We start from the raw sequence: 24708 nt of genomic DNA, 5'->3' as shown, positions 1-24708 counted from the left end.
AAATCTTAATATGCCTGTCTGAAGCCAGGAAAAACAAACAACAGTATGCTAGGATTTCAGACTGGAAGTACTTGAGGGGAAATTTGGCTTAGTCCAAAACGACCGAGTCTTTCTTCCCCATAGCAGAGAACCAAGTGAACAGGCTCAACTTTGCATGGAATTCTGCTACCCTGGGGCCTGCTCCCGAAGTAATTCTGGAAACCTGGCTTAAGTCCGGCAGTCTGGAACTTCATCTGCTGGCGAACAGTCAGCCAGTTTTGACTTTTCCTCCAGACCTCGTACCTGACATCATTTAGCCTACACTCAAACCCTAGCTGGCCCTGCCTTTGTACTTGGGGCGACTTTAGTCCTGAGGACAGGCCGGACCTCAGCAGGAACCCACTTGAGCCTGAAAGGTCTCAGTTCAACTTCTTCTCAGCTGGTTGTGAAATGGGGAAATGTCCAACACTTTCTTAGGTGTGACAAATGTTAGACCTATTTATTGTTGTTCTGAGCATTTGTTTGTTTTGTTTTGTTTGAGACAGAGGACCTCAGGCCTATTTCCAAAGCATCTTTCACACTGATGATTCTTCACGTGCTCATCTGACTGGATTAGATTTAGTTTATCTGAGCCTTGGATATCTGACAGAGTTCTCCAAGTACAAGGAGACTTTCTCTATGAAACAGAAGCCACTTGACAGATCAGAACGGCTGCCTGCTCTGGAACTCAAACCCTTTACAATGGCAGGTCACAGAGCAGGGGTGGGTATTTTCCTGCATGAGGAGGACAGCTTCTCCTCACGGCCTGGCAGGGTGGTCTCGGGTTCTATTGACAGCGTCTTTTGTTTGTCTCCACTATGTGTGTTACAAACAGAGTGTGCAAAGGCGCATGCCTGTGCGCTCATCTTACTCCGGAGAATACGACCAGGACTCCAAGGCACACCCTCTCTTCCCCAAGTGGAGCTGGAGGTAAAATTTTAACCATTCAATGAAGCTTTAAGATTCACTGTGTAAATTTAACACAATTAATCTATATTAGCATTAGCCTGGCCATTTATCCCAGTGTTAGAGAACATTCTAAAAGAAAACAGAATTTGGGGTACACTTGGTGACTGCAGTAGTAGGGGGTCATTTACCCACAGATATGAAATTACTGATTTATGAGATGTACAAAGGCCAAGTTCAATCTGCAAAGTTCCCCTTGTGTTCTTAAGTAATTGTGGATGGTGTCATTGGTTACGGGCACACTAGTACCAAGAAAACTTCGACCTATTTATGATGAAAATTGCTAAGTGGACCAGAACTGACCACCCCCCCCACCCCCCACCCCGCCGCCAGCATTCTCTCCTGTAAAAATACTAAGAAGGGAAGGTGATTATGGGCACCTACCATCAGATTTAGTAAAAATCACTAGAAAAAAAAGTAAGAACAGAAGTGTGATTTAATGATCTGAGAAAGTCGGCGAAAGTGTCAAGTCTAAAGAATTTTAAAATGGCTATAGGTCAAAGCATTAAAAACTTCTTTGGGGATGGAGTGGCTTCGAGGGGCGCCCGGCAAGGCATCTGCCAGGGGTTAATTGCAGCCCTGCATGAAAAGCAGTTAACAAGTGAGAATTAGAACACCCAGGAGAGAAGAAAAACCCTTTCCATCGCCATGAGAAATAAACAACAAAGAAGAAGTATTTCCGTTGGCTTCCACCACCTCCTTCTCAGAAGCTCAGAGGAGCTCCAGGGAAAGCCAAGGACTGCTTTTCTCTCAACTCCCCTCAGACATTTGTCTTCATTACCACTCTTTTTAATCAGGGTTCCTTCATGAGTGTTTCTGCTCAGCCCCCAGGGGCAGCTCTGCCCTGCGATAAATCAGAATCCACACCGCAAGTCGCTAGTCAGCACTCTAAGGGAAAGAAAAACAGACAAGTGCCCACTACCACCATGGCTGAAAAGGCCAGGAGGCCCATGGGCCTCGAGAAAGAAGGGCCTCTGAGCAGAAAAAGTCAGTGTGGGGCACAGGGATGCCAAAGCAGAGGGATTCTTTTAAAATGGCAAAACCAAATGGATCAGACTTAATTACAAAAGTTTGGGATATCATTTCACTTTAACTACAAAATGATCATGAATTTATTTAATGAATTGTAATTTGTAGCCTCAATAGTTTCACATCTAAATCATAACTTGGTAGCTCCAAGAAAGAGGAGCCTCGGATAAATTAAAATTAACACCATCAGAAGTTACATCTCACTTGTATTCAGTGATGTCATTAAGAAATAAACCATTCCAGGACCTGGAGAAATGGCTCAGTGGTTAAGAGCTGCTCTTCCAGAGGACGTGGGTTCAATTCCCAGCACCCACATGGCAGTTCACAACTGTCTGTAACTCCAGTCCCAGGCAATGACACCCTCTCACAGACACACTTGCAGGTAAAACACCAATGCACATAAAATAAAAATAAATAATTCTTTAAAAAAGGAGGAGGAGGAGAGCCAGGCAGTGGTGGTACACGCCTTTAATCCCAGCACTCAGGTGGCAGAGCCAGGTGGATCTCTTGAGGTCCAGGACAGACACCACCAAAACTAAACAGAGAAACCTTGTGTGTGTGGGGGGGGGGGTGTGGGGGGGGAAGAGGAAGGAAGGAAGGAAGGAAGGAAGGAAGGAAGGAAGGAAGGAAGGAAGGAAGGAAGGAAGGAAGGAAGGAAGAAAGAAAGAAAGAAAGAAAGAAAGAAAGAAAGAAAGAAAGAAAGAAAGAAAGAAAGAAAGAAAGAAAGAAAGAAAGAAAGAAAGAAAGAAAAAGAAAGAAAGAAAGAAAGAAAGAATGAATGAATTCTGGGTTAAGAATCTTCTAGTATGTACTTCAGTAAACTCAGCATCAAAAAGTTATAAAGACATAGTATATTTCTTCCTTAGAAAGCATCTCAGAAATAACCTAAGTTAAATATAATTGTTTAAAGATTATTAATTATTTCTTTAAATAAGTTAACTGAGCTGGCTGGTGGCAGGGTTTCCTCTAGAGCAGTGGTTCTCAATCTTCCTAATGCTTCAACCCTTTAATACAGTTCCTCATGCTGCGGTGACCCCAATCATAAAATTATTGCTACTTCAAAACTGTACTTTGGCTACTGTTATGAATCATAATGAAATATCTGATGTTCAGGATAACTGATATAAGAGAATCATTCTCTAGATCCTTGGATTCTATGCACCATACACACAACCTTAGATCTTATGCATGGGTCAAAAGCTGAATGAAAAATTTTTTTCTAAGTGTCTTAAGGGGCTAGAGCACTAAAAAGATTTGTGAAAATACAGAAAACTAACTTTATTTTTTGAAGGAAAATATTGTGGCAAGTCCTTCTACGACATTAGGAGAGAAGGCCTGCTATGGAATATGGGGATTATGCAAATAAGCAAGCTAAAAGATGAGTCTATGACTTCTAAAATAGATGTCAACTTTCCTAATGAGAAATTCAAAACATTTTAAATCTATCTACCAGAGGGTTGGGCTACTGAAAAACATCATAGGTAGCCCTTAGCCAAATACCTACTGTTTATAAGTCACCAGCCCAGGGGCCAAGAGGTATCGTTGTTCTGACTACGCTGCATCCTGCCTCTTTGTGTCTGTGAAGTTTCATGGTGATGCCATCTCCCACATGGTTTAGTCCTCATGGACCTTGTTCTTTACATTGAGGAGCACCATTCCAAGGCAGTCAATCGACAATTGGTAGTCAAGATGCTACAATCCACAGCTAAGGACCTGGAAGGCATGCAAGCAGCGCTCACCTTCTGATCTACATCACACAACTGACCCCCACTTTCCCCTCTGGAACTGAAACTCAACATCGGTCAGGATTCTGGGATGAAAACTCAAAAGACCTTAGGAGAAACATTTCCTGATGAATCTAGGATGCTCAGGGAGGAGTGTAAGGCAAGTACCATTTATATCTCCACTCCAAACATTTGAATGCCAGGCTTTAAAAAGTCAGCAAGTGCTGGGCGGTGGTGGAACACGCCTTTAATCCAGCACTCGGGAGGCAGAGCTAGGTGGATCTCTGTGAGTTCGAGGCCAACCTGGGCTACAGAGTGAGTTCCAGGAAAGGCGCAGAACTACACAGAGAAACCTTGTCTCGAAAAACAACAAAAAACAAAACAAACAAACAAACAAACAAATAAATAAATAAATAAAAAGTCAGCAAGCAAAGGTCCTTGAGGCCAGAAGTGACACGGTAAAAGCTACGTGGTGGCTAGAAGTTTCTTTCGGTTGTACACGATAAACCGGGTAAAGTGGCACAGTTAGAGACTAATGGCTGAGGGACCAATCTGGATACTTCTACGGTGCTCCAGGCAAGAAGTAATTAAGAATCAGTTGTGTGGTTATTCTGATGAATGGGGTCTAAGGGTTGTATTGATTATTCTTTTGGATATAAGAGAGTTAAAGATGACAAGGAAATTGTAGTGAATGGTTTCTCATAATTAACTGGGAAGGTATTTTGTTTGCTGGCTTTTTAAGGAGCCCTGGGAGTCTGAATTCAAATACTTGTGTGATGATTAAGTACTGATGAGCATTTGCATGAACTTTACGTTAAGTGTTATACTAAATTAAAAGCCAGTCACATAAACTTGGTAAAGGCAGTCTTTCAGCTGTCTCCCAAGTGTATGGCTACAGCTGGGCAGATGCCATTGGATAGCACCCCATATGTGCCATCTTTGAAATGCCAACTGTCTGGGTGACAGCACCCCTCAGCATGGGTGACGAGGCTGTGGAACATGGCATCACCTCTATGATCAAAACCCACAAGACAAGAGGCACTGCTGGTCTAATAAAGCCACACATCCTCCTGCCAACAGATGGGTATTTTCCTTTTCATTTCAAGTCTGCAATTCAGGTTTACACAACTGAGTCATCAGCTGCGTGCAGTGGCTAAGTTTGGCTCCTGTAGACCCCTGAGAGATTGGAATAATCTCTAAATAATTTCTTAAAAAAAATATGGACAAAGAAAGATATATATATAAAAAAGTCCACAGGAGAATAAAAGGTGGGCAGGAATCTCTTGTTCAGCAGGACCCTCTGCAAACAAAGCACAGCTCTCTGTTTCCAGAGGGCTTCAGAGATGTCGAAAGCCCTAGAAGTTGAAAATCCAATCTGGCTGCTATGAAGCAGCCTGACTCAGACACACGCTCATTCTTGACAAACACCCACCCACCGACAGGACCCGGAGACACATGGCAACCAGGCCAGGCTGTCAGAGCTGATCATCATAAAACGTCCATCTTCCCAAACTCCAACCTTTGCTCAACTCGATGTTTTCCCTGGCAGAGCGCTCTTCGGAGAGCTATAAAAAGGTGGCTAAAATCGAGGAGGTCTGCCGTTGGTTTCTGGGTTAGCAACCATGTTAGCAATGTAAAGGTGAATGAATGGTCGCCTCAGGATGTGGAACAGCAAACAGCACACCAATCATTTGTTAAGGTCCTCTACTGGAAAGAAATTAGTATTTTTTTAACACTCCCCAGAAAATGTCCTAGGCCTTGTAGCTCTTTTCACCCCCCTTTCCTCTTCTCTACCCGCAGGTCCCCAGCAGAGAACGACACGGCCTAGGCAGCACAGAGTTCACAGCTATTTGCCTGGTCTCATGATCTCTATCACAAGAGAACTTTCAAAAGTGCTTCCTGTCCAGCTCCGCACTTGCGTGAGCCTTTCCTTGGCTCAATCAGCTGCCAACCCGAATCCATTCGTTGGAGAACTGGCAAGCACTCCATACAGCCCCGGCTGCTCTCCACCCTGGGCCTGACATCCGGAAGTGACTTCGGAAGCACTCTAATGGTTACCAAATTTTTGGAAACTGACTTAGCTTTCCTGGGCAAGCCATGTGTTTAGGGGAGACGGAATCACTAATCATCACTTGACCTTGTGACAGACCAAAAGTTGCCCTTTTCCCCCGCCTGGGGAAAAAAAAGAAGAAGAAAAGAAATGTAGCAGCTAGCACAATGATGTAAATGCACAATCCTGCAGGGAGGAGTCTGCAGCCACACTGCTTTCCAGATGTTTGACAGGACAGGCAGGCGCACAGGAACACAAAGGAGCTAAGAGAGCCTGTCCGCCAGACTCTGCAGACTGGCTGACTTGCTCTCTCTTCAAGCGCTGAGGACTCTCTATGGCTGTCAAGTGACTCAGGACAAAGAAGAACTGAAGGGTTTGTCCATCACTTATCAAATTTTGTCTCTGAAATACAGACACCTTTCCAGTTGTATGGCTGGATGGGCCAAATGGATGTGGCATGATCTGGCTGAATGTCTACTGGCGCCCCCAGACCCTCCGCACTTCATTATCTTGTACATCATCCAAGTCAAGCTGGGGACCCGGATGAGGCTCTGCACCCCCACTACCCCCACTTGCCCATTTTGAGCCGTGGAGTCCAAGCAGGCCCTGCTCAGGCCACCCTCCTCCAGGACTGCTTCTCTGTACTCATCCCTGACTCACGCTTGACTGGTGGAAGACTTCCAAAAGGAAAACGGATTCAGTTGTCAGATTTACACTATCAAGGAATCTCTAAAATGAATGAATTCTTTAAAAGAAAAGCCAAACTTGGGGTAATTACATTCAAATTCCTTAATCACATTTTCCAAGCTCAGTGGGAATTGTGGTGTTTCTCTGTGGGATATCTTGTCCAAAGCCACATAAATGCAGTGCAGATTTTCCCTTCAAAGGGCTATCTACCAGAAGGACTTCCCCTGGGCACAGTCAGATTTTCAGGAGTATGCTTCGTAAGTCATCCTTTTCAGATAGCAAGAGGGTGTGTGTGAATGCGTAATTTTCAATACAATTCTTCTCATTTTTAGTCTCTTTTACAATAAAGCAAAAAGAGAAAAGGATGGAGAAGGGGTGAAGGAGGGAGGGAGGGGGGAGGAACACTTAATCAAGTTCTAAGCATTAGTTTGAGATAATGGTGGACACGCCAGCTTAAACAGTCCTCATTTGAAATGCTCAAGCCTCAGAGGTAACTTACTTTTGGGTACGCATACATGTGTATGTAGGCTTAACTGATTAAACATTCCTAATCAAAGGCCCCCAATCCTCCACTATCCCAAATGTTTTGAGCAGGACACTAGTAGATTTCAGAGAAGGGACTAGTTTACTCTCACTATGGTAACACTTGTTAATTTCCATCTCTGGGAATGTCAGACAATTGGGTCTCCCAATCCCCATCAAGCTCCAATCCTATCTCCCACAGAATTTTCTGTTGCTGTGCTACTCATGATAATGATATGATATCATGATAAGATTATGGGGTCAGTGCAATTGAGGAATTAATTATAAGTAGAAAATGTAACTTGCAAATATTCATTGCATATCACTACCTGAGCAGGAGCTATGGTCAGAGATGGTAACCAAGACAACCCTGCCATGGTTGTCTGAGGTAATTCAATGCTAAATCTTCCATCAACCCAGGTCTTGCATAGAGAAACAACCAGAAATAGACATTATTTAGCAAGAGATTAGCCAGAAAGGTCGCTGAATGTGCAAGAGAGAAAAATGCAGCAAGTTGTGAACTTTGTCAAAACAACCCGGATCAAATACCCCTCAAGAAAATGCCAAGCAACCTCGACCTCCTGTGTGACGGTGAGACAGGCAAGTGTAGGAGATGTGGCTGTTCAAGCAGACTGACCTAGTCTCTTAAGGTCTGCCAGAAGAGAAAACCACAGGGCCTGTGATAAAAAAGGACAACACAGGGTGTTTTACTATCTGCTTGGGAAAACAGCCCAGAATCTTAACACATTTGATGATTTTGGTACCATTGTAAGTAACATGCTTCTATGTCCAAAGTGATAAAATGAATCTGCAATGCTTCTCACAAAGGAAAAGCCCCTAGTCCTGAAAGAGTTAAGAGACCAAAATTAGACACAGTTCATGTTAAAGGTTAGAAGAATAATCAGTCACTTGAAAAACGCTACATAAACATTTTTCCGGATGCAATTTTCAGTCCAAGGATACATTTCCCAGTAGAAATCAACAGCTAAAAAGGAAATCATTTCGTCTCCGTAAGTGCCAAATTGTATCCTGATTTTCCCTGGTCTGGCTCAACTTTCAAAACCAGTGGTTCAACTTCTGCAATCTTTCACCCAATGACTATATAAACACATCTTACAAGACAGACATAATCCTTGGGTGGGCCAATTTATGTTGGATTATGAAAATACTTAAAATACAAAATCGTATAATGACTGTTGTCCTTCAGTTTTTCACTAAGGAGGAGGAGGAGAAAGCCATTTAATCTAAGGCAGTGGTTTACTCAAAGATGATGGGACACAATCACCTTCCTTTCTTTTTCTCTCCTCGGGACCTTAGGAGGTAAATAATAGTGAGGATTCACTAAAGGGTTGTGCTTTGGCCCTGCGATAATCTGGGCCCCCACGAGCAAGGCAGTTCCCTGCACAACTGGGCTGAGTTAAGCTGCTCACAAAAAGCAAGGGGAAAATCTCACCCTTGGAAGTATGCTGGATCTTCTGCATTTGGTCAGAGGTTATGGAAACATTAGTTTTAAGGATAAAGTAATCTTAAGTAAAAACCAAAAGATTCATTCAGAATTTATTACTGCCTCCACTCCATACATATCTCACAATATACAGAATTCTCCATAAGACCAGTCAAACAGAATCTCAACCCCTACAACTAGGAGAATTCATAAATTTTAAACCTTCACAGAAAGGTGAACTTTGTTTTTCCACTTCTTCCTTGAAATTCTAAAGATTTTTCAGCCAGCTGTAGCAGGCATCCTGAAAAGCACATCTCCAGCATAGAGCATGGAGTGGGCAAGAATTTTAACTTTTCCTCCAATGGATAAAGTTATGTAAAAGAAGACATTTTGGAAGTCTTTGGAGAGTGTAGAATAAATCATAGCTGTAAGATCTGGAAAGGTTTGGTTGAGCGTAAAGAGATTTTTACATCTGTGCCTCTACATTCCTGCCTTGGGAATAATGGATCTCCCAAACCATTCACAGAAAAATGCTGTAAAGGGCCATCCTTCACCAGCAAAACCTAAGAGCTGCGTTTGCAAACATGGCATTTCTTCAGATGTTACTGGGAATTACAGCAAATATCCACGAAACTACATAATAAAAATGACTTTTGCAAAAATCACTAAGGGCTACAACAAAGCAGAGTGTTCTTTCAGTGTTCCATAGCTGAGTGAACTTTTAGGGACTCGGGGTATATTTTTATGAATACCCTTCTGATGTCTATATCAGCTTCATCCATGCTTCTGAGAAAACAGATTAATGTAACTGAGGCTGTGTGCACCCTAGGAAAAAAGCACAGCACATGGGACACTTTTCTTTTGTGTGCAGAGAGGCTGTTGGATGCTACTCATCTCTAGTTCACACAAATACCTAAACACAAGAACGTGTTAGGGATGAAGTTTCCTGCTCAACTGAACAGTTCTGCCTAAATGGGCAGACAGCGTTTGAGTATTTTCATGTAAATGTGAAACATTTGAGGCCAACCTAGGAAAACACCATGACGTATCTTAGGGGAGAAAAAAATCTTGAAAATATAAAACTTTCAAGTTGTTTTCCAAAATCAGAAAGTCTTCAACTCTGAAAAGAACATACATAGGAAGACATTCAAATGAAAACTTGAAGGCTGATTATTTAAATCTACATTTTGAGTTCAAATATTTTGCATTCCTTTCTCATTTAAGACACTCTCCCATGAAAGCCACCATTATTTGTAAGTGAAGAAAGAAAAGGGAATTTGTCTTCCTCTTCTCCACTCCTGGATCTGCCATTGTCACCTGTATCTATTTCCAGGAAGCCAATATTCATTAGGGTTAATCTGCCTACTAAATGAATAAACAAAGGATTCTCTGTCGGTTAGAGGCCAGGTGAGCCGATAGCATCTTCTAACACAGAAAGCATCTGTACCTTACTGGTGAGGAAATTACCTGCTGCAACCCCACACCTGGGATCACTTGGCAGGCAGCTCGGTGAAGCTGAGCAACATACAGAAAATGAACTATAACCATGTTGTTCAAAGGACTAAAAATCACTCACGTTTTAAAAACTAGAAAACTAGATTAAAAAAAAAATCAAGTAGAATGAAGATAATTTCCCACCCCCATTTAACTCCCAACCCCAAATAAACTAGGGCTTGTAAGAGCCGATGCCCCAGCGTTAAAAACTGTGATATAAAGAACTGAGATACAAAAGAAAAGATCTCCGAGGATGGTCGAGAACGTGACAGTAGCATTCTAAACAGTATTAAGAAACCAAGAAAAGCTGGGTGCTGGTGATGTACGCCTTTAATCCCAGCACTTGGGAGGCAGAGTCAGGCGGATCTCTGTGAGTTGGAGGCTAGCCTGGGCTATAGAGTGAGTTCCAGGAAAGGCGCAAAGCTACACAGAGAAACCGTGTCTCAAAAAAAAAAAAAAAAGAAAAAAAAAAGGTATGTTGTTAGATTATAACCACTTCTTTTCTAGACTGGTAAATTCAGACCAAGGAAACTAGATGACCTTGGTGGTTAAACATGGCAGGACAAAGAACCCAAGACCAACGATTGTTGAATTATTAAATTAATAATGAACTAGTAATAGTAATAAATAACTGGTTCCACTTGTGCTACAAAATCTGAGGTCTTATGCCCTGAGAAATGTTTTTTTTTTTATCTAAATAATGCAATAGGAAACCACTGGTATTAAATAAACACAAAACAATGTGAAAGAAACTAGGTCAAAGGTATGACTTTGCTCTAGACTGAGTGTGCTGATGTGTGAGGGAGGGGACACATTCTCAGACACAAGCTCTCAGTAACATCGGAAAGACTGAAAACTACTTGTACAGGATTTACACACATGTAAATTCACACACATCCACCACCACATCCATTCATAAAACCTGCAAACAGTGACTAGAGATGACTCCCAGGACTCAATTCTTCAGGAGGGCCGGGGTGTGAAGCAGAATGAGAGGAGAGCTGCGCCGTAACCCTGATGTCGGTGACAATCAGCCGAACTACTGCTACCCTTGACACATGGCCCCTGAAGTTGCTGACACAGGTGCTGTTTCTTTATGTAGCTTCTAATAATAAACGTGCAGAGGAGGAAGCCCAACTAATGGGTAGGTTATGCATCATTCTCTAGAGGGACCACGAACGACTAAGGAGAAGGGTCAGTCAACATTTAATGAGTGCCTACTGTATGTCAAGCCCCCTGTGGAAAGGACTTTGTTCAAGAGTGATAAAAAACAGATACGCTCTTCATATACCCTGCGTCATCATTACTGAGGAAAGTGGGAGCTTTTCGGCCTCACAGGGGTATCCTAGCAGTTTTCATACTGCACATGTGGGATCAATATCAGATACAGCTACAATGCTGAGAGGTGTGTCCACCTGGAGGACACCATCCCTGGGAAGCTGCACGCACATACCGCACTTCAGGAGATGTCAAGAAGAAAAAGCAGAAAGGACTGACTCAGAACATGCCATCCTTCATAGTCTCCATCTGTCAGGCCATGTTTTGCATTTTAAACATAAATGCAAACTGCTTGTGATCTCCAACTGCCACTGGTCTGCAATGTAGTACTGATGAAAGACGCTGTACATGAGTGTCATATATGTGTTCTGAAATCTATTTTCACTGAGAGTGGTTTGGAAGTATTTGGGAAAATTCAGCATGTCAGTTTAAGGAAATGGGTATGGTTTCCCTTTTAAGACCTAAAAAAACATATGGGAGCAAGATAATGTTTGTCCTGACCTGCCAAGATCCTGCAGAGCTCATCCCGGTCCACACCACATTCCTGAGTACTAATGCTCACACTGGGGCCTGGCCGGGTGCAGATGTGTGAAAATGCATGTACTCAGAGAACTCCCTCAGGGCCTCACATCTTAGGAAGCTCCTCACACGGCTATTCCAGCCAACAGCCAAAGGATGCTTCCAAGTCCACTATACTTTCCCTTAAGCTAGTGTCTGCACATAGGAATCAACGGAAGATTTTGTTACCTGGCTCAAAGCCAAAAGGAGCCTCCGGGGCTCAACTTGCAATTCTCAAGCCACATCAGACTCTGCTAACGCTTTCCTTACTCACCGAGCCATTTCAAGCACCAAAATTTGTCCATTCGGAATGAGTCACTGGAAGAGTAACATTCACGATTTTTGGCTATTAAAATCATGACCACATTAAATGTGGAGGGAAAAAGGGACACCTAGAACTTAGTGGCTAAGAGTGTGTTTCCAGCACGCATATCAATAAGGCAGCTCACAACTGCCTGTAACTCCAGCTCCAGGGAATCTAATGCCCTCTTCTGGCCTCTGCACGCACAGCACTCATGTGCAAAAGTCTGCCGCTCAACACACACACAAATAAACAAATGTAAATTGTTTTAATAATAGCTATGAGAACCCACATAAAATAATATTATATGTATATCATGTAGAAAAAAACTAGAGATAGATAATGGAACAAATAAAAATATATTAGTAGCAAGAAGTTTTACTTCACTTTTAAAATTTGGCTTGTGTCTTGTTATACCCAGTTCAGGTCAGCCTGGAACCTGTGATCCTTCTGTTTTAGCCTTCCAGGTGTGGGCATACTAGAGTACAGAGGTGCACAGTCCAATCAGCTCACACTAACGCAGGATGAGCTGTGTGTGTGTGACACCAGGGATTGTTGATTATTTTCAATTTCAAGGAAAAGCAAAGAAATGGTCTGCAAATAACACCATGTTAAAAACAAACCTCACAATTTATTCATTCTTAAATTTAAATTTCTATTCTGAGGAGATTTCACAAAAAGCTACAGTCTTTTGTCTTATGAGCTTATGAACTTTTTAATGCACATTTTATTTTTCTTAAGTAAATGAAATTATTTGACATTAAAGGCTGGGAAGTAAATGTCCTCTTCATTATCATGCTAGCAACTGTTGGCTACTTATATCTTCAGATGCGCTGAAGACTAACAGAATTCTAAATTTGGTATTTTTATAAGGACTGCATTAAAGCTCTAAATGCATTTAAAAAACACACAGCCTGCATATTCAGAACGTACTTTACATGGATCTGTTACTCTGTAGAGATACTGTGTTTGTGAGCATTTCTTTATATTTACTCATGTGAGACAGGGTGTCTGTCCTCTGTTGTGCTCACTACATCAACTTGGCACAAGCGAGAGTCATCTGAAAGGAGGGAACCTCAACTGAGAAAATGCCTCCATAAGAGGCTGTAGGCAAGCCTTTAAGGCATTTGCTTTTCTTTTCTTTTGAGATAGTGTTTCTCTGTGTAACAGGCTGTCCTGGAACTAGGTTTGTAGACCAAACTGGCCTTGAACTCACAGCGATCCTCCTGCCTCTGACTCCCAAGTGCTGGGATTAAAGGCGTGTGCCACCATTTAATTAGTGATTGATGTGGAAGGGACCAGGCCACTAGGTGCCATCCTTGGGCGGGTGCTCCTGGGTTCTGTGAGAAAGCAGACTGAGCAAGCCAGTAAGCAGCACCCCTCCACAGCCTATATGTCAGCTCCTACCTCCATTTCTACCTCCCGTGGGGTTTGAGTTCCTGTCGAGAATTCCCTCAGTGGACTGCAGCTTGGAATATGTATACGAAATAAACCCTTTCCTTCCCCAGCTTTCTTTTGGTCATGGCGCTCATCACAGAAATATTAACTCTATGACGTTTATGTTGTCTGGCTTGTTGGATTCTAACTCACTGTATAGTCCAGGCTGGCCTTTAATTCATGATCATCCAGTTTCAACCTCTCAAGTGCTAAGACAAACAAGCATACAATTATAACTTATATAAAGTTTAATTATATAGTCCCTATTGTTTTTCCCGGGATCATCCCTAAGAATGATGGTCTTCCTCTACTAATCACGGGTGAAATAATAAAGATTAGATATCTAGTCCTAAGTGGAAACAGTGATAATATGGACACATGCCTTTAATCCCAGCACTCGGGAGGTAGAGCCAGGTGGATCTCTGTGAGTTCAAGGCCAGCCTGCTCTACAGATCGAGATCCAGGACAGGGACCAAAACTACACAGAGAAACCCTGTCTCAAAAAACCAAAAGAAAAAAAATGTGGATAAGATCAGTGAATAAGCTTTTAAAAATTGATGGTCTTGAAATTTAAGGTTTAAAAAAAAAAAGATAATTTTCGGGCTGGAGAGATGGCTCACTGGTTAAGGGCACTGGCTGCTCTCCCAAAGGTCCTGAGTTCAATTCCCAGCAACCACATGGTGGTTCACAGCCATCTATAATGAGATCTGGCACCCTCTTCTGGCCAGCAGGCATACATGCAGACAGAACACTATATACATAGTAAATAAATAATTTTTTTTTAAAAAAGTGCTGTCTACAAATGATGGTTTTTGTAGTTTTATCTTTTGTTTTTTAATAATTTTTTACTTATGTGTATGTTGTAACTTCATGAGTTTTTGTGCACCGTGTGTGTGTGTGTGTGTGTGTGTGTGTGTGTGTGTGTGTAGATCCTCACAGAACAGGGGGCACAAGATCCCCAGAACTGGGGTTATAAATAGTTGTGGGATGTCATGTGGATACTAGAAACCTATCCAGGTCCTCCACAAGAGCAGTGAATGACTAAGCACTGAACCATCTCTCCAGGATCCTTTATGTTTTCTATATTAATACACTGTCTGGAACACCCACAGTAATTATATAATAATTCTCAGCATATGATTGGCTTTCTTATGCTTTTAAAGAAGAATTCCAAACAAATCTCCCTTTAAATCTAATGTCAGTTTGAGATTTAATATATCAGATTGCCATTAGGAATACATGATTCTATTCCTAATTATCTCAGTAACTTACTGGAAGAAGTGCTAATCCTATCAAATGACTTTTTAGCATTGCGAGTACATTTTTATTATATCAACTAACAGCAATATATTACAGTCCACAGGAAATATGAAGGAAATCATATTTGATCATGGTAGATAAGACTTTTATTACAATGTTGGATTTGGTTAGTACTGTGGTTGGGGTTTCTGAATAGCCATTGATATGAGATTGTGCATCGTTCTCTTTTTTTTATGCTCCGACTGTCCATCTAAGGTCACCAGTTTGTAACAGCCTTGCTCAGACTGAATCAGGGAAATGCTGCTGTCAATAGGTGTTGGAAAGTTCCTCAGTGCTGATGCTGCTTATTATGAAACACGAAAAGGCCACAGGCTGTGTGCACAAAGGTGAGATAATGGCTTCCGCCTCACTTCCCTGTCAGTCTTATTTAGTGTGAAGTGCTGCGTCTGGAGACTGGCAGCCAAGCATCATTTAAGAGTAAAGAGTACTGAAGTACCCGACAGACTGCCAACACTCAGGAGAGTGTTTCAAAGCACTGCTGAACTTTTGTCGGGTTAATATAGAATAAGAAACAAAACAGGGAAAAGAGACCAACAAACAATAGCTCCCTCAAAATGCAGCACCAGAGGCCTGAGACATTATCCTCTAGAACGGATGAACACTGGAGACCGCCATCAACAAAAGTTCACCCAGTCATGTGTGATGGCACATACTGTAATCTCTTGACTCAGAAAGCTGAGGCAGGAGGATAGCAAATTCCAGGCCAACTGCAACTACATGTCAAGACTCTTTCTCCAGAGAGAATGAAGTAGAGAAGAAGAAACATACATTAACATTTTGACATTTTAGAATGAAAAGATATAACAACAACAAAAACCCCCATAAAACAAAAACCATGGGAGTTGAGAACAGTGCACGTACCCATAGTGGCAACAACTTGGAAGGCTGAGGCAGGAGAATCACTGAACACAGGAGTCCCAGGCCAGCAGAATAGAGTGAGACTGGGAAGGATTGGTAAACAGAAACACAGAACAACAATAACAACAACAAGAAAACAATCAAAACAGAGAGAAAACAGTCCTTACATGTCTGTCAGGAATTAAGGAAGGGTGAAGGATGAAAAGATTCTAGAAAAGCAATGATGGACAATTATTCAAACTTTGAAGCAGATGCAAATCTACATACTGAAGAAGCTGAACAGACCCCCTACAAGAAGCCCATTAGAAGGAATTAGGCTTATTAGTTTTCCTTTGTGACTGTGCTGGGGATTGATCCCAGGGCGCTGTGTAAGCTAGGCAAGCACTTACCACTGCACCACATCCTCAGCCCAGTACTGAACTTCTGAAGCTGGGAGGCAGAGGGCAAGCCAACATGATGAGCATGCGCACACTCTGAACATAATCAGATCCCTCATCAGAAAGAGCAGGAGAAAGGGAATGGCAGATATGTATTTCAATGCTTTATATTTAACCACACAGATTGTACATATTTATATGTGTGATGTTTTGATATAACAAACAATCTTTGGACAGCTGAAAGGAAAGAACTGTGTGGACTGTGAACTCCCACCCAAATGGAACATCCTCCAGGAATGGGTACATGAAGGGCATCTCAGATGAAGAAAAATCAGGTGAATTTACTCCCTGAAGAACAACTAAACAAGGTCTCCCAACACACAGGAAAAGAGCAAGGCGGAGCCTCAGGAGGGAAGTAGGCAGAAAGATCAGGGGTAATAAAACAGGCTTTCCTCTTATGTTTCAACTTCTAAGTTATGTGTGACATCACTCCCTGATGCCATTCCAAGTTGATATAAGGTAATTTTAAAGATAACTACATTAGAAATAGCAGAGGAAAGAGCCATAAAGGGGAAACTATCACTCAAACTGGTGAATACTGAATGGTAGCCTGTGGAGGAAAAATAGATATTTATAGTACCCTACACAGAACTACAATAGAGCTAAGAAATGCAATAAAAAACGCGGATAAATACATCATAGGTGAGTTAAACACTGTATCCGTAAGCACAAAGCTGCAAAATCACGGATCAAAAGTGCACAGGGTTAGAAGAAAGGTGTGCCCACAGTTGTTGCTAAAGACTTTATTTCAGTAAGTGTCCACTCAACAGCTAAAGCTCTCATGAGGACAGAAAATGATACCACCACTATGAAAGTTTGGCAGTTTTGTGAAATTAAAGATACACTTACAATGAGGTGTCAGGCAAACGAAAATCTTTAGGTAGCTGTGTAGGGCACTGTTACTTCAACTTGCCATAAACTGTAAATAACAACAAGGCCCTAAAATAGGTGAACCAACTGTGGTACATCAATGGTACAGAATACTAGCCAGCAATGAAGAGGAAAACGGGGGAGGGGTCTTCCAAGATTGAACCTATGGCCCCACACATGCTAACACATGCTTCCCTCCACCCAAGCCAAAGGAAGTTATTAATATATGGAACGACTCAGATTACCTCAAGGGCATTATGTTCAGCTGGATAGAAAAGGAAGTATCAAGAGGTCACATATGGTATGATTTAATTTATTTAACACTCTCAGAATGATAAAATTATAAAGACGGAGAATGCATAAGTGGTTGCTAGGAATTAAAAGTGATGGGAGGAAGGGAACAGTATTGTTATAAGGGGGCATAGGAAGGTATTTGTGGTGACATGACATCCATTTTAATTAACTACATGAACCTACACATGTTAAAATGGCATTGTGTGCTCTGTAGACCAGTGTCAACTTCCTTGTGCCTCTGTAACATAGTATCACTCCACCAAGAGCAGCCGTGATTCCGGTGGGAGAAGGGGCTTTATTTCTATTGGGTGCCATGGTACACCTGTCGCCTGGACAATTCCTGCCTATGCAATTTAGACACTATGGTTCCACAAAAGAAAAATCAGTTTTTCATCTACAGACGTTAATTTCTAAGTGGAAAAAGCTATGTGGTGTTCTAGAAAGAGCTTTGTACCTGATGCTGAAAAGCAGAAACCTCTGAATGGCAGTTCTGTTACAAAATGTGACACCTTATAGAGGTGGCCAGGTGGAGTCACCTCCCAATGTCAGTTCCCTGTATCTAAGAAGATCATAGTCAGAGGAGGAAAGAAAACCTCACCTCCTACGGTTCTTCCAGCTTAGGCTGGGCATCACTCCCTTAGTAGGTGCTCAGTGACTTCCACAGCACCAATGATTACTGCCTCAAACTTTATAGGACAGGGTAATAAAAATTGAGGGCAGGGTACATACTTTGTAGAACATACATCAAGAAAACCAGCAGTCATTAAAAAGCTGGTATGGAAGGAGGTTTGTGATGTATTTGGAATAATAATATCTGGAATAATAACATTGGATTCCAATACCCTCTTCATTATCTCTTTCTATGCTTTACACATCATGACTCATCAGCAACACCATAATATCTAAGTGTGCTATATAATACACCACATATACATCTTAAATCAGCAGGGAAAGACAACAGCAAAACCTAATGGTCAATGGTAAACTAGTACATGTATCCTTTTTTCATTTCATTCTATTATTAGTGTTTACTTATTTGGTTTTTCTTTTTTGTTGTCTTTTTTGCTTTTTTGTTTTGTTTAATGATGGGAAGAAAAATATACCTAAAAGCGAAGCTTCTGGAAAAACCATTTGTTCTTCTCTGTCTTGTATTGTTTCTCAAACTTGACCTCTCCTGCCCCTGCACCCCGGCCTTGTGTTTCAGGGCTGGGTCTCTAAAGAGATCGTTGTTGACAACAGATTTGTCCAAGGGGTTATCCACAAAGTACCTTGTGGGCATGAGGTGATTGTAGTTATAAACTTTCACAAAGAACTTGATCTTTGATCTCTTGGCAATTTTCTCCCTGCCCTTGGCAGCTGTCATTTTTTAGGGATATCGGTCAATTCCAGCCACAGGGCATGGCTGTCAGGATGGTCTAAGGTGCCATCATCAATGTTACTCATGGTGAGGGCTTTGCATCTGGAATAGCGTCCAGCCAGGACCAGCACCACTCTCCCAGGCTGCATGAACTTGCCCATTTCAACAGTAGCAGCCAGCACCCAGCAGAAAGGAAAGCTTATTTGGTTTTTCAAAAGAGGATTTCTCTATGAAACCCTGGCTGTCTCGTCACCCGCTTTGCAGACCAGGCAGCCTCAGTGTTTGGATTAAGGGTGTGGACCACCACACCTGGATAACCGACACATATTTCAATGTTCAACTTCAATGGAAAGCAAATACATCTCTAAACTAAAATGACTTTTTCCCAAAGGAAACTAGTATATCCATTTTCTTTGGTCTAGGTAAACACAGTAGAAAACAAACATATAATGCTAAACTTCTCTTTAAAGACAGGGTTTCAAGTAGCCCAGGCTGGGTTGGTACTATCTATGTAAGCAAGGGTGGCCTTGAACTCCCAATCCTCTGGCATCCACATCCTGCACCATCATACCCAGGGCTTTCTGCATTCTAGGAAAGCACTCTACCAACTGAGATGCATTCCTAGCCGCAAACGTTATAAAGTGTCTTCATCTGCATTTTCCAAAACTTTTAAAGGAGCACAAACACATATAGGCATGTGCACACACACCATTCACTAATAAATAATAAGTCTAAAATCTCACGAGTATGTGCAAATGAATTCAACCAGGCTGGCTTCACTTGACTTCTCTCCTAGGTACCCGTATAGAGCCCTTCCTCTGTTCCATTTTGCCCCAACACTGAACCCGAGAGGTGTAAGAGGTCTGTAGATTTTTCCTCTGGTGTCAGCAGTCACTGCTTTTCATGGCTTTGGTTTTCTACCCACACTCCACTTAGGTTTTATTGAAAACCTCACACATGAAACTAGGCTCCTCCCAAGTTCTGCTGTGATCATTTGGTTTAAAAGAATTACAGGCCTAAAGAAAGCGAAGTTCAGGTTTGGGTTAAACCACCTGGTTGGAAAACTGGGCTGGTACAAGGCAGCGTTCCAAGGAGCTGTGCCCTGTGGCAGGGCAGTTTTCAATAACTATTAGTAGAGAACATTTAAATGGCACCCAACTCAATGTTTTCTTCTCATGAGAAGGAAAGCAAGAAAGATGGGGGCAGGGACTTCATGAAAAGCCACAGCTGAGCCGACTGGGAGCAAAGCCACAGAGGCCTCCGGAATTATGTGTTACAGAACACAGGCTGACAAAAATTTTCACAAAGCTACTATTCCTCAGCTACTTCTGTCTTTATGACACAGCCCAAAAGGACTGACGCTACCCAAAAATGTAACAGTGGACTTCTCAGAAGCTTGTGTATGCATGTATGAGTATATGCATGTGCGCATGCAGGTGCCCATGGAGGCCACAAGAGGGAGCTGGATGCTCTGTAGCTGGAGTTACAGGTGGTAGTGAGCCACACAACAGGGGTGCTGGGAACCAAACCTGGATTTATAGAAGAGCAGCAAGTGCCCTGAACCTCTGAACCATCTCCCCAGGCCCAGGAGAAAAGTTTAAAGAAGTTTTCTTCTTTTTTATATGAAACATTTCATTTCTTCAGAGACTTAGAGGCCTTGAAAGAGTAGGCTGGAACACTTCAACAAGTGCTTTCTAATTTGAAGGTCATGGTGCGAAGATGAATCCTAAGTAACCAAGACCATAAGTTAGTCCAGTAACTCAAGTGTGAGATAAGTGCAGATGCACAAGGCACAGATCTCAGCAGCATGAAGGTGTTGCTGGAGGGCTTCTCTCCAGGTTCCACCAAGCCCCGCAGTCCCACAATCCACGTATAAAATAATCACTCAGACGCTTATATTACTTATAAACTGTATGGCCGTGGCAGGCTTCTTGCTAACTGTTCTTTTATCTTAAATTAACCCATTTTATAAATCTACACCTTGCCATGTGGCTGGTAGCTTACCGGCGTCTTTACATGCTGCTTGTCTTGGCGGTGGCTGCAGTATCTCCCCCCCCCCCCTTCTTCCTGTTTCCCCAATTCTCCTCTCTACTTGTCCCGCCTATACTTCCTGTCTGGTCACTGGCCATCAGTGTTTTATTTATATAGAGCGATATCCACAGCAGGACTCTTCGTCTGGGATACAGTCTATTGGTACAGAAGATGTAGTAGTGAGGCTGACTCTCAGGAAGCATCAAGGTTTCCTCAAACTGCCACTACTGAGGCCATCACTCTAGACCAATCCTAGGGTTACTTTCTCACTTTCATTTCAATTCAATTTTTTTCCTTTATCCAGTTATATAAAGTGGAAAAGTTCTAAAGATTTGTATTTTCAAAATGTTTCTTTAAATAAAAGCAGAAATGTATGACTTGATTATTCCCTCCTCAAGGTTTTGCCTCCCCCAAACCTGGAATAAAGCTCTTAGCATCTGCTAACACCAATGTGTGGGTGGGGATGGAGTGTGAGACAGGACACCAAGCCCACCCAACTCCTGGAATTTCTACAGAAAAGACAAAACTTTCCAAGTGAAATAGTCATTTTGGTAAATGAAACCATTTGTAACTTTGGAGAAGTTTTTTTTCTTTCATTCCAATGTATCATAAGCAAACTCCACACTGTGCTTTAAAGGCTGTAAAGTTTTGGCTTAGAGCAGGGTCAACAAGAGCTGAAACCGCTAATGCCATAGCCACACAGAGCAAGAACAAAGGCATTGATGCCTCAGCACCACCGGGATCCCACTCAACAGTCCCACCCAGGAGCAAAACCAAATGCCAAACACATGCCAGGACAGGGTTTTCAGGCCAGGGAAATCTGTCCACTTTGGGACCAGAATGAAAACCCAGCATCCTCAAGAGACTTCCACTTCAAGTCACGGAACAAGAGTATCAGAATCAGAAGGCAGGGACTGAGAAGGAGGTAGGCAGAAGCAGAGTGGAGGGAAGGAAGGGATAAACAAGGTCCCTACAAAGATAGATACAGAAATGTGTGCAGTGGGAATCAGGAGAGCGGTCACTGCTCTGGCCATGTTAATGGCTTCATAGATTTACTTGTTTTAGGATGAGAAAAACTGTTTATGTTTAAAAACATAAATGACTCAAATCCAGTATCTTCCTATTGGAACACATCTTCAAATCACATAGGGATTAACACAGGCTCTGGGACAGAACTGCCCAGGGGCCACATAAAAGCTGCCATATCTGTGTTTTCTCAAGGATTGGCTGGGACAACAGAATAGGCTGTAGTATATGTGCACAAGACATAGAGTATGCATAAGAAATTAAAGCTTTCAGTATTTTACCATCATTGTGGAAATGTAAGGAAGAGACTTAAGAGCCCCTCTGGCACCTAAACAACAATCAGAAGCTTTTAACTGTCATATTCTAATAATTCTCACAACACAGGAGACAGGCATTTAGCACTGTTTTTAAAAGGACTTTATTTTCTTTTACATGTATGTGTGAGCTCATGAATTTACTTTCCATGTGCATGCCTGGTGGCTAAAAAAGAGGTGAAATCCATGAACCCAGAGTTACAGATAGTTGTGAACAGCTGTGGTTGTGGTTTCTTATGAGCTGTAGGAATGGGAATCAAACCCACACCTATTTATAAGAAGTCACTTATTTACAGTATGGATCTGCCCATTCTAAAAGTGCATGTATTAACAACATTTTCAATGAAGAGCTATATAAAATATGTTCATGGCAAGTAAATTATAATTTCTTAGGAGTGGCATGATGTACTTAACATTTCTGAACCACTCCTTCACCTGGAAAACAAACACTACCACTATCGCATGAGACTTCACAAAGAATGAGGGAGATGCTCAGCAAAGCCTGTTGTCAGGCAATCAAATGAATGGTGTCTGTTATTATGTTCCATTTGCATAATTAGCATGCATAATTTAATATGTAACACAGAACTCAAGGCTTATAAGCAAGTTACTAATCTTATTGAATAAACCAGACCAACTCATTTTTCATGAATAACGGAACACGTAATAAAAAGTTTAATAAAAAACTATGGAGTAATTTTCATGATAACAACCAGTTATTTTCATTTTTAAACGGGCATCTACTAATGTACATATATCAATAGGGTTTTGTTTTGTTTTGTTTTTTGTTTTGTGATAGTGCCTTCTGAATCCCAGGCTGGCCTGGAATTCACTGTGTAGATAAAATTGACCTTGAACTTCTAAACCTTCTATTTTCACCATGCATGGTTTCTTTGGTTCTGGGAATCAAGCCCATGGCTTTTTGCATGCTAGGGAACCATTCTACTACCAACTTAGCTACATCCGAGGCCTCGGGAGGTTCTTGCACACAATTATTCTTGAAAATATATGTGTTAAAGCAAACCACAGTGGGACTCCACCAGCAGTAACAATAGCTGATGGATTACCACAGAGACCACTGGCTTATTAGTATTTTGAACACATCAGCCACACAGTTACCATTTTGCAAATATAAAAAATAGAAGAATAAAAACTGGCTAGGAGTTGCTAAACATCAATGGCCAGGGGATGAAAAATGAATGTATGTCTAAGGTCTATTTTTGGTTTGTTTTGACAGGGTATTTCTGTGTGCTCGGTGCTGCTGGATAGCCCAGGCTGGCCTTGAATTCAGAGAAACATGTCTATCTCTGCTCCCAAGTGCTGAGGTTAAAAGCGTGCACCACATACAACTCAGGTATACTTTCATATCTGGATTATTTCTTAAACTTATTGAAAAGCCAAGTATTATTACATATTCCGAGGATGAGATAGAAGACTAGTTCTGAGTGGGCACTATGACGTGACAAAAAACAGCCATAACTTTAACATGTGAAGACACAAGTCAAGAGGATGGGATCTGAAAGGCCTTTACACGTTTCCAAGTGGCTAAGAGCTCTGCGATCTTTACAGTAATAAATATTGTAGGGCATGGCAGTCCACCGGGACTCCTCACTCATATGTTATTCCACAATGGAGGATCAAGGTGTCAGCTCCATTTAGAATCAGTGCGTATTTGGCTTTTTAAAAGCTTTAACACATATTTTGAAAAAGCAATTAATATTTCTCGGGGAAGCAGAGTCACTTTGCTTCCCCTGCTCTCGGCTCGTGGTTTGAAGGAGGAACTGTGAGCTGCAAACACGACTATTTCTTTAGTTTGCATTCTCCCACTGGGTGACAGAACAGAGATATGACCTTGAGTGATCACTACTTTAGTGGGAAGTCTTTTCCATGTGGAGAGCCCTTATCTGTAATAGTGGATTTCCTAGCTGGAAACACGTGTTCACAACTTAAAAGGTTTCCCTGTGATTTGCTTGTGAACCCAGGTGAGTCACTTGAGGAGAGTCTGACATCATCACAACGTCATCAGAGAGCTTTGCCACTGGCTGAGAGAGTGGAACTGATAGGATTTCTCCTGCTATGATGTTCGCAGTATATAATCTTGCGTATAAATATATGGGTGGCTGATGCCATGAAGAAACAAGAAGGTTGTGTAGGGCTGGAGAGGTAGCTCAGCAGTTAAGAGCTCTGGCTGCTTTTCCAGAGGACCCAGGTTTCATTACCAGCAACCACATGGTGGCTCACGACCCTCTTGAACTTCAGTTCCAGGGGACCTGATGTCCTCTTCTAGCCTCTTCAGGCATGCATGATGGGCAGACATACACTCAAGAGAAACAGCCATAAACATGAAATAAAAATAAAGAATCTGTGTGTGTGTTACAGATAATTTCTAGCGCACGCACGCACACATGCATGCACACACGCACGCACATGTATACCCTGATGATTTCTGGAATACAAACCAGGTTGTCTTGATTGAGGTGCTAGTCAAGGTCCTGGAAGATGCAAAGAAGCCCCGGATGTACACTAGTGACTAAACACCACTCATGATGCAACAACAGGCAACAGTCATTTCATACCCCTGGACCTCAGTGGCTTTTTAAAAAAACAAAACAAAACCTGTAAGCACTTAAAGTAAGTTTTGTTTTGCATATATATATATATATATATATATATATATATATATATATATATAT

General features: G+C 41.9%; 1 protein-coding gene and 1 pseudogene across 9 annotated transcripts in view; both read right to left on the bottom strand.

Moving 5' to 3' along the window:
* Positions 1-24708, bottom strand: part of Bcas3 (BCAS3 microtubule associated cell migration factor) — a 502165-nt gene that overhangs the window by 224886 nt on the left and 252571 nt on the right. The window lies entirely within an intron of this gene.
* On the bottom strand, positions 6382-24671 carry LOC143274437 (large ribosomal subunit protein eL27 pseudogene; annotated as a pseudogene). Its single transcript, XR_013053066.1, has one exon. The product of XR_013053066.1 is annotated as a large ribosomal subunit protein eL27 pseudogene (transcript).

The sequence above is a fragment of the Peromyscus maniculatus genome, chromosome 8 (assembly GCF_049852395.1).
Source record: "Peromyscus maniculatus bairdii isolate BWxNUB_F1_BW_parent chromosome 8, HU_Pman_BW_mat_3.1, whole genome shotgun sequence".
Lineage (NCBI taxonomy): Eukaryota > Metazoa > Chordata > Mammalia > Rodentia > Cricetidae > Peromyscus > Peromyscus maniculatus.
This window is presented reverse-complemented; position numbering and strand designations above follow the sequence as displayed.